The sequence below is a fragment of the Netta rufina genome, assembly GCF_964035555.1.
Source record: "Netta rufina genome assembly, chromosome: 3".
Classification (NCBI taxonomy): Eukaryota; Metazoa; Chordata; class Aves; order Anseriformes; family Anatidae; genus Netta; species Netta rufina.
The window spans coordinates 63983868-63997835 of record NC_140125.1 but is presented as its reverse complement, the minus strand read 5'-3'; the positions used below and the strand labels follow the sequence as shown (position 1 = coordinate 63997835).

The 13968-nt window shown below is 46.0% G+C and overlaps 1 protein-coding gene across 2 annotated transcripts in view; it reads left to right on the top strand.

Annotated features, from left to right (window-relative positions):
- The window catches only part of BACH2 (BTB domain and CNC homolog 2), a 188665-nt gene that overhangs the window by 95500 nt on the left and 79197 nt on the right, over window positions 1-13968 (top strand). For both annotated transcript variants that reach the window (XM_084284252.1, XM_084284253.1), the window contains one exon: window positions 8423-8574. The gene's annotated coding sequence lies outside the window, so the exon portion shown is untranslated. The remainder of the gene's footprint in view (window positions 1-8422; window positions 8575-13968) is intronic.

The following is a 13968-nucleotide window of genomic DNA, read 5'->3' as shown; positions in this document are numbered from 1 at the left end:
GTTGGAATATTTGAGGCCATGTATTATTGAGGAAGAAATCCACACTAGTGGAATTGGATGGAGCAACTCAGCTTCTTATTGCCTAATGCATAAGTTATATATAAAGGATTCGGGCATATCTCCCCTCTCCAACATGAATAAAGCAAAATGTTTCCATCAGTCAAATGCTGCCCTGTCTTCTGCACAGCTGGTTGCATTTTGGTGCTGGATACTCACCCTATTAGCATGGAAAGGCTGCAGTGCTGCCAGCCCCTCAGTTTTCCAGGACATATCCCTCTGTACCTCTCCACAGACAGTGCAGAGGGGTCACTGTCAGCATTTTGGTGTTAATAGAGGTTGCCTTGCTGAAAAAAAAAAAAAAAACAAACATTAAAAATCAGTGTATTGGGTTATGGATATCCCAAGAGCATGAGAGTGTGAAGAAGGGAGAGCTGTGGTTATACCGTAGGAAGGATGGAGCCTATATCTGCATTCTGGTTCTCATTCTGCACCTCAAATGCTGCTGCTTTCTTCTCTGCCAGCATCTGGGCACCTACTGCTCGTCCTTGAGAGTGAGTCTGGATGCTCTGGACGCACTGCGTGGCCTTAGATAACGTAGGGGCTGTTTCCCTGGCTGCTGTTACATGTTCTGAGGCTCTCAAATGAAAATCACAGCGGAGGAGGACAAAGTGATATATGTGTTTAAGGGACTTGCAATTCCCATGGCAAGGCTGGGGAAGCAGCGTTCATTTCTAAGAGAAGACAGTCTGGGTGATTTTTCTTAATTACTGTTTACCTAAATAAACAAATAATGCATATTCATGGCTTCAGCTAAAGTAACTTGTGTTGAATTGTTTACCTCTCCAGAGGATAATTATTAGGGTGGGGCGGGGGGTGTAGCAATTAATAATAAAACATTTAGACGAGATTAGAGAATGTTCTGATTAGAATAGTAAACATTATGCTAGAAATAAAAGCAAATACATGCAACTGTCTTGAATTGAGGAAAAAAAAAAAAAACACACCACACTGTTAACCAAAGAAACCTGCTGAGCAGCAGCAGTTCAATTGAAGGGGCTGTTGTCTTGGAGCTATTCTACATCACAAGGAGGTTGTTTCAATGTAAAGTTAGATTCATTGGGAGATTTTCCCTCAATTCCCATCTGGAAAAAAAATGACACGAATACTGGCATTCACACAGATTTGTGTGGCAGCTGTAATACCCATCAGCAGTGCTTTGAGTGCGCTGCGCGTTGATCCTTAAACCCAGTGACAGAGAGTGTTTCAGCTGTTTATATCAGTAGTAAACAAAACCTTTGTTTGTGTTGTGAGCCTCCCCCTTCCCCCTTTGTACAGTTCTTTGAATGAAATTCTTTGCTCAGCTGAGAGTTTTAAATTTGGACCCATCTTTTCATGGCTTTTGGCTATGGTTCCTTATCTAAATAATCAGCTCAAAGAGAGCCAGTGATATGTTGAAAGAAAACCGTGGCAGCTGCATACCATTAGGCTGAGGGATTAAAAGAAAAAAAAAAAAAAAAAAAAAAAAAAAAGATAATTGTAGTTTAACACAGTAAATACAGACCGGTCTGCTGGTTTAACATACGGTAGCAAGAGAACCAAGCCTTGTACAGGAGAGCTGTTCATCAGTCCCATGCAGATGAAGCTTGTGGGGATGGTGGAGCTGGTCTGCCCCATAGCCCTACTGGTCTCCAGCTCTTTTGAACCAGCAAAGAAGCGTGACCAAGCAGCGTGCTGTATCTGCAAAGGGCTTGGTGGAAAAAATGAGTGAAGAAGATAGGCAGGAAAATCTGATCATGATGCAGAAGGGGTGGGTTGTCCCTGCTCTGCTGTGTCTCTCACAGCCAGTCTTAGAGGAGCAAGTCGCTGTCCTCTCCATTCCCTTCTCTAATGTGGACCCCACAGGGATGTCTCTTGGGGATGGATGCTCCCAGACCTCCTCTAGACCAAGCTGGTTCCTTCAGAGGTAGTGTCAGGAGTGCCTGGGGTGCTCACCGGCAAGTAGCTGCTGGCACATCTTCTCATCTAGAAACCAAAAAGAGGCTCCTCTTCAACTGGAAGTAGAGTCTGACTGTGAGAAGCGGTGGAGTTTTCCCTCGTGTCTGCCATTAATGGAAGTGCCTGGCTACACTCTGAAGCAGAACAAGATATCGAGGAACGAAAGCTGGTGGAGGGGTGTGACGGGCTGCCTCATCCCCACCAGAGGTGGCGCGAAGGCCCTGGTGACTTCAGTCCTTGTGAGGCCCCTCCACGCCTTCTTCTGGCTCACGAATTTCCTCAGGCATGCCTGATTTTTCTGCTGCGGTGGGTTGACCTTTATCCTGACCAACCTGCCTGCTCCGCGGTGTCCATGACCGTGCCCACCCCAGAGACCAGGATGTTAATGGTGGGGTGAGGTCCTCTTAATCCACATCCCACATGGCAGAGGGGCCAGCATTGTTAAGTGTAGGTCATTTTCCCTGCTGAAAACCCATTTCTGTGTCCCCCACAAAACAATTTTTGTGGAGCAGAAATACCCACCTTCACTGAACCTTGTTTTTTTTAACGTGGCTGGGAGTTTCGGGCGTGTGTCTCCTGGCAAAGCCAGCAGCAGCCCAAACCTCATGCGGTGCTTTGGGCACTGAGGAGGTGGCGCGCCGCTGGTGCTACGTGTGCCATGTGCGTGGCACAGTAAACCTGATATCAACTTGCAACCAATTATCTGGGTATAAAAATTCCCCTGCTCATCGTTTTGCCGTTAGAGACTCGCTGGTAAGATTTATGACTCTGGCGAACATGAAATACCATTTCCTTTTTCTCAGCATTACTGTGCGTGGCCTTGCTGGCTTTTCTTGTTAAACAGACTTGAGTTCACACGAGAGGGAATGTATTTTTGAACCTCTTTCCCATATGATTCTGCCTTTCTCCTTTCTGTTTGTAACGGCAAGTGAAAATAACCCACAGAACATCTTAATTCCTCTCGACTTTCCCCTGCTTGATGTGAACATGAAGATGGGGAAGCTAAGAGGCAGGCTCTTGACATGAGGCACCACATTGTCCTGTGCTTCATCTAACGTCTTCCACAGGCTCATGGAGACTCGCCTTCATCAGCACAGGGGTGTGTGAAGTGCTTGTGGCCCACTCAGCATGCTCCAGTCCCTTTTGCTTATGGTTGCCTCTACAGGAGAGAGAAAAGCAGTATTTGCCCTCTGCTTGGTGGGGTTGGTGACCAGAAAGGGAGTCTTTTGGCTTTTTGTAGCACCTGTCTGCTCACATGAAGTGGTCACTGCTGGAGCTTGAAAACTGGGCACCTTCTACCTGACAGTTTGATGTGCAGTTGTTTTGTTCAGCATTTCCATGAGCTAAAATATAATCCCTTCACTCCATACGAGACTGTGGGGGACCACGTGTACATCTTGGAGAAAGGCTCTCCTTATTTCTCCTGACCTCACATTAAGTACATCTGTCTTCATCTCACTCCCTAATGGGTTCAGACCACTGCCTGAACTTTCTGAGTTGACATACGCTCCTCCGCCTTCACCTGAAAATCAGTTTGCCTGAAGTTGTGAGATGGTGTTTTTTTTTCCTGAGTACAAAGAGGAAAGGAAGCAATGTTGAGCTGCTGCCATGTTTCCCAGTCACAGTCAGACATGGTTATTTTTGTATTAGAGCTCAGAGGAAAACCGGTGGAGATGCCAGATAAACCTTCCCAAAAAAAACATTTGTGTTAATACTTAAATATTGTTCATCTTTCACAGCGTTTACTTATCTGTTTCCCACATGGTGAACCTTATGGGGAGTTTTTGTGGTTGACTGTGGCCCGTTCTTTCATTCTGCATGTTAACTGTTTTCTCATTTTGCATTTTTAAAAAGAAATTAGCAGTAAAAGTCTGACTGTGAAAATTGTTCAGAGCACGGAGCAGGAGCATCCTTTCAGCAGGGCAGGCATAAATTCTTGTGGTTCACGTGCTTTGGGGCATAAATTCAGTGAACTGCGTCATTTACTGCTGCCACAGGAAGCATCCTTACCCGAGAGACTCAGCACTGGCACATCCAGTATCATTTTCAGAGATTCCAGCCTCCGTGACAGCAATTTTATCCTCACTGCTGAACTCTCCCATTTTATCATCCAGTTTGTGTGTTTGTTAACCAAAATCTTTAAGGAGAAATATGCCAGATACCTGCATTTTCATCAGATTTGATCAAAAGCTGACTTTTATTATGTGTTGGTTTACTTTATGTTTGTTTGGTTTTTTAGTACTTTGCTGTGTGAGGCATAAATAATCAGCTTGTGCCATTTGGTAACGTGTTTATTGTTTGTGGGAGGCCTCACAGAATATATTAACTTCCTTTTACATCTAGCTGGGTCATACTCCCCAGGTGACATGTTTTCAATCGTGGCTTTATTTTAAGTCAAGTATATTCCAGCGATGAAGTCAGACAGATTTTACATAAAAAGGCTTAAAAGTTCGTGCTTTGCCACCCGTGAACCGCCGTCTCCCACCTCTCCTAGCGCAGCCTGGCTGATGTGTCACAGAGATAACAGCAACCAGAAGACAGGAGGGGGTGGAAAATTTCCCCCCCACACACAGCCCCCAGGCCCTCTGAGGGTTTTCCATTTAAGCCCAGTTGGTGCTGCTAAGTGCAGCTGGGGAAAACCAGCCTGCAGAGTGTGGAAGGATTCCTTACCGTGGGGGGTAGCAGAAGCTGCCTTCACCTTCATCCAGTCAGCAGTTGTCGTGCTGCGTCTTCTGACGAGTTCGGTCGTGGTTTCTTGCCAGCCTGACTTCTGCAGTTTTGCTGTTGTCTGAACAAATAACTCGATCCTGTCTCCACTGACTGGTGACACAGGCAGCCCAGGTATGGGGACGGCACGCTCGGTGGGTGCCTGCCCGCTCCCACCACTTCGGTCCACGTTGTGCATGTGAAGCGATGGATGAGCGTGCTGCTTCTCTCTGGAAGAACCACCTGGGCTGTCAGGAGGAAATCAAATGCACTGATAGGTGAAGCAGGTTGTGCGTCTTCCCTGACATAGGTATTAAGATCATCGTGGGTTTAATTTACAGATTACAGGGGAGATCCTGCGCTCGATGTCAGGAGGACTGCGAGTGCCTTCTTGGCCTCAGGCAATCCTTCAAGCAGTTGCAAACTACAAACGTTACAATGAAGCTGTCTCAACCAGAAAGAAATATCCTTCAGCTTCACTTGAAAACACACAAAATGTGAAGAAAGCATGTTTGCTAATCTCTCGTAGCATTATGTGTAACAGACCAGGCTCCTTGCTTGATGTTACTGGAACTGATTTCCACACGCTTTTGTGCAGCAAACATTGCGCCCCATCAAGTGCGGCATAACTTTAGAAAACACGGGTTCTGTTTACACATTTGTGCTTTCTTCTTCCTGTTCTCTGGTGTGCAGCCTTCCTTAAATACTTTTTTCTCCTGCCTGTAAGAAGCACACCAGCACATCTTGTCACGTGGGTTCACTTCGCTTAGCCCTAATTTTATCCTGCGTTCATGTGTGTGCTAACCCAGCTGTGTTTGGTGCTCCCCTCCCTCGTCTGCCCAACTTCGCTGGCTTTCATGAGAGTGATTGCACTATTTTCTGGGTTTGAAAAAACTTTCCTGCTAACCAGAGTAATAACCCAGGTACATTCATCTCATTCTTCTCAAATCATCTTTCTTGGTTTGCTTATTGCAAACCAAAGAACTTATCAGTTTTCTTCCTCCTAAGCATCAAAGCTCTTGTTATTTTACGTTAACAACAACCTCTCTTTGAAACACACCCCCTGTATAAGACAAATCCAGGCTGGACAGTGTTTTCTTGCAGTAAAGAGTCCTTCAGCCTCCTGCATTCTTCTGCCAGCCGTGGTTGTCTGGTGCACCTTGCTTTACGTTTGCATTCTTCGGTGCTAACTTGAGTCCCCAGGCCCTCAAAAAAGAAAGGGGGAAAAAAGGTAACATGGTTCAAAAATATGCAAGAGGTTGTTATAAAAAAAAAAAAAGAAAAGAAAAAAAAAACACGTCTGGTTTGAGTGTAGAGTGCACCTTTGTCCCTGCGCAGCATCTAGCTCTTCCTGTGCTGCGTGCCTGGCCAGCCAGCAACTGAAAATGCTGAAACCTCCCTTCGCTGGATGCACTGCTGGCTCTTCATTCCATATAAGTTCGGTTTTCATGTATTCTTTTTATGTTTTTAGTAATTGGCTTGTTTCAGAAAGGAAATGCTTTTATGAAATGGAAAGCATGAAGCAGCCTTCATGTCGAGCGTAGGCAGGGGCTTAGGTTTCATTCTACCCTAAGCTGACCCCTCGGCCGAGAGATTCCTGCTTTCATGTTTTAGATCATGTGTAAAACCTGATGCTGTCTGGATCATCCTGTGCAGGGCAAGGATATCTGGGGAGCATGGGGAGAGATACGGAGCGAGACATTTGCAGAAGGGAATGAAATGTTTGGGATGCAGCCTCATGCTTTCTTACAGCAGTGGACATCAATCACACCTTCTCAGAAAACTGTGGCACTGAGTCTTCCTCCTCCCCTCCTTTTATTTTGTTTCCCTCTTCCCCACTTCTGTTTATTCTCCTGCTCTTCTGATACGCCACAGCAAGTGCAATTTTAGCTCAGAAAATAACTTGTCCTTGAAAAAGCAGACACTTGCCTGGTTTTATTCCTTTGGCTATTGAGTAAACAGCAGTTATTTTTGTTCTAGGAGTGATTTATGACTGAACAGATTTGCAGTTTATATTTTTAGTTTTATAGGCAATTTAGATAATGTATATTTGTGACAGTAAATATTTTGTCCTCTTACAGTCTGTCAATGAATGTTATGCCCAGTTATATATAAACTGAAGAGATGCAAGCGTTGTTTTCGTAGAGTAGCCTTATGATTCTTTTCAAGTGCCCTTACAGGTGATGCTTAAATGTAGCACAATTTTGAGCATCTGCTGCAAATCACCTAGAGGGGTGCTATCCAGAAGAAATAACCTGCTTTTCCTAAGAGATCCAGTCCTCCACAAGGCTTGGAGTAGAATGCTGTCACATCAGCATTCAGAAAGTATTGAAGTTTTTTATCAAGAGTCGTACACTTATAAAAAACAAACCCTTTCATTTTGCACTTTGTGTTATTTTTTGATTTGATTATGGAGTCAGTAAACATTTCTCAAGAAACCAGAAGTCCTTACTGAAAAGTTCATTTTGCAAATTGCAGAAAAAATGGTAGTAGTTTAATAAAAAGGCTAAGCCGTATTTTTATTTTTCTCCTCACCTCCTCCCCCTTTTATCTAGCCGGAGTTGGTGGTAATTCTGCAGATACAGCCCTTAGGGTGATCTTGGGAAGATGCATACATGCCACTGATTGTTCTGCTACTGTCCCCTTCTGTTCAAAAGCAAATTGTCTTCCTTTTCACTCCCAGTCAGCACCTTCAGTCAAATAAATACTATTCGAGCATTCCAGCATTTTTTTCCAAGAAAGCAGCAAAGCGTTGGGCACCGTCGCTGGTGCAACTTCAGCTTGAAAATCCCTGTAACTTAAAACCAATTACTTCTCCTTCCACAAGTATTTCCTTCCCAGCCTCCTCCCTGACCACTTCAGAGCATGACCGCTTCCTTGGTAAACAAGGGAAGCCTTTTCTGGGGCGTTTGGGATCGGGCGGTGCGTGGGATTTGGGCTGGGTGCCGATGCTGAGGCTCGGGCTCTGGGTGCTTGCACCTCTTCCAGCCCCAGCGCTGCTCCCTGCGGCCCTCCCCAAACATGAGGGCCTCCTCCCCGGGGTCTGAGCCCTTGTGCATCGGCAGCAGCACGCTGAATTGCCTGCAGGAACGTGAACCTTGTTCTCCCTCTCCGGTTGTTTTGATGCTGCCTTGCAGTAGCGTTCCCACAGGGTGGCTGGAGGAACACGGCACGCGTTGCATTAACCTGGGGGTGCCAAACTGCTCCGGTGGCGTTTCTTTTCTGAAGATACCCACTATAAAATAAAAACCGAGAGACAATTGTCATGTTAATGACTTAAATTCCTTGATAAAACCAAAGCTTTGGCAAAAGCCAGTATTAATCTGAAGTCTGTTAGATCATCTTGCTCATTTTGTTGGACCTCCATCCTGGTGTGATGTGCAGAGCTTTCGTAGTTCGTGTGCACAAGCATGCACATGCCTATGGTGCGATCTGCTAGACTAATCTCAGAAGTATCTATTTTATAATTCTCGGGGGGCTCATTTGGCTTGGTGCTACACCAACGCAAGAAAAACATAGTCTTTGATATAAGGCATCTGCAGTCTAAAGGTAAGATGTACGTTATTGGCGTAATGTAATTGTCATCTTTGACATAGAGACCTTCTATGTTAAAAAAAATGCTCCCACACTAACTGTGTTTAGAACTGGAAGGAAAAAGCAGAGGAGTTTTGTGAGGAGTCAGTGCTTGAATTTTTTAATGGGTGCCTTTATTTTATTTTAGGTTGATACCGACTGACTTTCCAGAACATTGCCCTGCAAAGCTTTGGAGGGCCACTTCTTAATGGATTGCTGTAGCCTCTTAATTTCTCCATTGATCCTGTTCCCTGCATCGTGAGAACATTTTAGCCAGCGCCGAACCTAGAAAAGTTACATGTAAGTCATGACTCAAATTCCTTGCTATTTAAAGAAGAAGAAAAAGAGTTTTGGGAGGCAAGGTGGAGGCAGTAAACATCATACTTCAGAAAAATACTGTAAAAGCTGTAATTCAACAGCAAACATTAGCTGGCGAATAAATTGTTATTGAAGTAGTTTCTTGCTTTTTTAACTTAAATGGTGATTGTCATTTTGAAGGCTTTTCTAAGTGTTCTGCTGCCATAGTAAGCCTTAGCAAAAAGTACTCAAAATAGCTTCTCTTCACCCCATCCCCCTAATTACGTGTAGGTTTTCTCCACAACTGGATACGTTTGTGTGCATTTACTTTGCTGCGTTGGGCTGAAGGCACACGTGCTCCGTGTGAGTTTGGATGCCATCAGCGGGACTGTAGGCATCCCTGTATTTTTCCCATCATAAAAACCGTATCATCCTCTTTGCTGAGGTTTCCAGAACAGTTCCTTCGGGGGAGCCCTGGCTCTGTGCTGCTTCTCCTTTCAGACTGCTGCCCTGAAAGGCTCTGTACGCATCAGTAGTGTCTGCACTGCCAACTCCAGCTCCTTGCAGCGAGCTGCTTGTGTGGGGCACAGAGCTGGCTGCCCCGCCAAAAGCCAGGGCTGACACACAGCAGCAACAGACATGAAAAATGCTGCCCTCACGGGGTGGTCATCCCGCCCAGGAGTGTTGTTCGGGAACCTGCAGGTTTGTTAGCAATTGTTGGTGAAATCCCACTGCCTGCCTGCATGCTCGTCACTCAGGAGGGGCAGGGCATGGACATGGCGTGTTTGTACCTGCTTCTGAATGCAGACAGAAAATGTGACTGATGCAGGAAGAACTGTGCTTGGCTGCACAGGCTGTGGTGGGGTGGAGGAAGCTGTGCACGGATTTACTAGGGACAAAAGGGGGCTGAAGACCCCTTCCAACCTGCCCTGTGTGGGTATTTCCTGGTGTGTGTTGTGTACGTGGATGTTTCCTCCCAGGATGAGGAGCGGCTGTGGTGCCATGCACACATTTACCCTCAGCGTGGTTAAATCTTCCTCTGAGGCTGCATGTAGTGTCCTTCTGGGAAGGGGTCAGTGGGCTGCTCTAGAGGGGAGCAATTGGCTTCACCCTTTTTTAAGCAGTCCTGGAGGGGGATCCATGGGATGGAAGGAGCCTCTGGAGCATTGCGAGGATGGCATGGATGTGGTGGGCTGTGCAGTCCAGAGGATGGGACACCCCAGAGCCACCGAGCTGGGAAAAAGGCTTAAGTACAACTTCAATTTTATATATTTATATATAAATAAAAAGCAAATCCCATTGTGGCTGGGAGTTTTTTGTTTTCTGGCTGGTGGCATAGAGCAGCTTGGCAAAACATCATCTGAACCAGAGATGATTCAGAATTGTGGTTCGCAGTGTTGTGCTGGCTAGCAGTTGCCAGCATCAGTTGTGCCGTAATCCAGGACTCTGAACAGAAGAGAAAACATGGAAGGGAAGAGAAATCGGACACAAAACCCATCGCCCAGCTTCAGAGCCGGGGCTGCTCAGCTCACACCACACTGCCTTTCAGCAGCAGCGATGCTCCTTAATCTCGATGCATCTGAATCCTGCGTCGCCCGAGCTCTGCGCTCCCGCCTGCCCGGGCAGAGGTGACAGCCGGCAGCTGGTCGGGTAACGCCACCAGAAAAACCACAGGGGAATCCGGGGAATGAGCGGTCACGCTGGTGCGAGGCGCAGGACTCACCCCAGCCTCTATAAGGACATCTGCTGTCCAGTGACCGCGCAGATCTTAAATCTTGTCACGCTGCCTGTGGGGTCTGGATGTTTCCGAGCCACAGCTACCGAGTGGCAAAAGGACAGAAGTGGGAATTTCTTTAAAAACACTGGAAGATGGGGGAGGATACGGGGGATTGCAACTGGAAGTAAAAGAAGGGATGTTTTCTTCTTTTCATTTTTCTCCTGAAATAAGCGCTGACATGCTGGTCAGCAAGGCTGGCATCCTGCCCTTGTTTTTTCACCGCAGTAATAAATTCATGCTCTGCAGCTTAATGACTAATTGGGGCAGGAGAGTGAAGTCAACCACTCATTCTGGCCAGTTTTGCTTGAGTGCTTGCTGACACCATTCTTAATCTCAGGAACTAATTTGTAATATTGCTTCTCAAAAAAAGTTGTATTTTAGAAGCAAAGAATTTATGTTAGAAGTCTACCTCATGTGAGGTACTTTGTTTGCTTTTGTGACACTACAAGCAGCACTCAAAACTAAAACGAAATTCTATTGCAAAAGGAGTGCTGGATTTTTTAATGCTTATGGGAAGTCGATTTTTAAAGAGAAGAGACAACATTTTCTGGTGTTATCAGCAGAAATAACAATGAAACTCTAGGCAGTGGAGAAAGGGAATTTGCTGTCAAAGAGACCTTAGAAGGTGTTCTGTTGATTTTGTTTGCTGGAAAAGGGGGAGTCTTGCCATTTCATTATGGGCTTGTCAATAAATGGTGCAGCTATTAGACAAACCCCCAGTAGCACGCATTGTCTGACTGTGTGAGAATTTTGGATCACACTTGAAACATGTTTCTAGTGCCTGTCTTAAGGGAAGGAAACTTAAAAATATGAGTTGTAGCAGCTAGGCAGGCAGAAACAACCCTTTGTTCATTAGCCCTACTTAGCAGCATTGTCATGGGACTTGGAAGCCTTATTCACAATTTCGCAGGCTTTTCTCATGGTTTCTGAAAAGCCTGTAATGAGGCATCTTGCAAATACACTAATAAAAACCCTTTCAGAGGAACTAACCAAAAAATGGCATCCTTCTTAGCAGATGTGAAGAAGCAGACAGAAACTGGATGGACATAAATGGAGAAAAACACCCGTTCCCTGTCCACAGCCAAAGCAAGCTGGTAGAAGTGCATAGGAAGTTTTGTCCTGCTGTTTCTCGTGCCGTGAATAATCAGAAATCTCTGTTTCCAAGAGTAAAGCCATGGCCGAGGACCAAATAAAGTTGAAAAGCAGAAGGATTTAGAAGCTGTCATAAGCTTTGTGCCTTCCTTATTTATCTTTACTGTGTCTGTGCTCGAGATACACCAAACCTTTGGAACATGCCACGTGCTCTGACTCCTGGAGGTGCAGGTGTCACCTCGTAGGTCATCGGCTGGGGTTGCAGTGGTTGCACGAGCAGACCTGTGCTGGGGGAGCTGGGCACAGGGCAAGCCATCAGGTGCTCCCTTGGTTTCTCAGTGTTATTCACAAGCCTTCCATCTGGCTTTTTGATAACAAATGCTGCTTGTAGCAATTACCTTGTTACAGCAATTCCAACAGAAAAAAAAAACACTGAATTTTCCCTTGTTAATTAGCCCTGTTGGAGAGAGCTTGACCTAGCTGTAACAGTCATATTGTTCTTGCTTTTCCCAGGGTGCAGTGTATTTAGTAAGCACGTACACCTTTCCCCTCTTCCATTGATTATTCCATTTTTATAATGCTAGTAGGATTCTGTTTGATGTGATCTCTGTGAAAATAATATCTCTTGATGTTTTAATTTAAAGCAGAAGTCTTCTCCCTTGTTCTGACAGAGCAGATTGCTAAACGCCGTTACAGTACATGTGCGAAGATAAGAAAAAAAACACATTTCTCTTGGTCCCCTGGGAGTTAATCACGGCGAGGTTAGACCGTGCGCATAATGAGGGAGTGCAGGATTTAAGAAGAAGCTGTGCTCTTGGCTGAGACACGGCTCCTGGGTAGTGGTCGTGAGCTATCGCCAGCGGCATCGCACGTGCAGGGCCCTGCTCGGATGGTCGGGCACTCACGGTGCCTTCCTGCAGATGTGCAGAGCTGCTCACAGCGATTTCAACGCTACCCTCGCACTTCTTGCTTTGTTTTACCCAGCTTTCTTTTCCTTTACAAGCAGCAAAAATAACATACCAATCAATGGCATTCTGAGCGTAATAAATTGTCCTAATTGGGACTACTTACGCCGTGCTGAGAATTCAGTGAGGGCCTTTAAGTGCTTTGTTCAAAAAAAAATCACAAACCCTAAACTCAAACTCAGAAAAACTCTACGTGAAATTCACATTTGCTAGGTATGAGCTCTTCAGAATATTTCAATTTTTTTAAAAAAGATTTCTTGAAATTTGTCCTGCGACCATCTGTAGGCAGATGTAAATAATGTGAAGTTTGAAGATGCAGATTTTGGTGTCATCCGCCTACCACCAGGGACTGGGAAAAAATGTTATCTTTTTTTAAATCCGCGCTAAAAGGTCAGGTAACTTTATTGAATTAAAAAGGAAATCAAATTTCTGAAGATGATGTCACATACTTGTGAAAGCCTACTCACCAAACAGTCGTAACTCTGGTTACCAAATCCCACCCAGCTGTTCCCAGGCAGAATGCCTGTGGCCAAGGACAGAGGTTTTCTTATCTTACTGAGCAGTCACCACCGGCCTTTGGTGTGAGATGTGGTCATATCGGCCACAAAATGTCATTTTTAAAATAAAGGTCCCCTCTCCGCTGGTGTTTGTGTTTTTGTGTGGTAGCACGGAGCTTGGGCTTTCATGGTCACTTTGGGAGTGCCTATATCTGACTTGGAGCATAATGGAGATGGGGATGAGAGACACTCACTCAGTGCTGAACCTGGACACTGCTGGTGTTTCCACACCACATCCAAGATTATTTTGGAAATGGGGCCTTTGTCCTGGCAGGGGCTGCCACACGTCCACGGGTTCATCTGTACGGATGGGCAACTCCTCTTTGTGCTGAGCTCTGCTGCCAATGTCTTGAGGGTTTTCCTGTTGGTATGTGTCACTGTCACATCAGGGTGCTTTCTGTGCCACACTGGTGGCAGCAGTGATGTTACTACATGGGCATTGTGATTTTTATAGTCTGTTTTCCTGTTGGGGATTGGAATCTGCCTGTGGGTTTTCTGAGGGCTGGCTATGAAGTCCAAGGGTTGACACCAGTCAGCAAGCAATGCCATTTTTACGGTGGAGAAGGAGCTTTCTTACCTGTTTGATGGTGCTGGCATGGCGGGTGGTGGGTGGTGGGCTGTGCCTGCCAGCCCTGAGGCAGGGCTGGGTGCTGCCAGCACCGTCACTGGTGCAGGCACTGGGCACATCCCACCACAGGGGCCTCCACAGCCTCCCCAGCAACACCCTTGGTCTCTGTGCTCACAGCCAACAAAAAGCGTTTCCACAGAAGCACACAGAGTAGTGTGGGTTGGAAGGGACCTCAAAGATACCTAATTCCAACTCCCCTGCCATGGGCAGGGACACCTCCCACCAGACCAGGTCGCCCAAAGCCCCATCCAGCCTGGCCTTGAGCACCTCCAGGGATGGGGCATCCACAGCTTCTCTGGGCAGCCTGTGCCAGGGCCTCACCGCCCTCAGTGAAGAATTTCTTCCTAATATCTAATCTACATCTACCCTCTTTTAGCT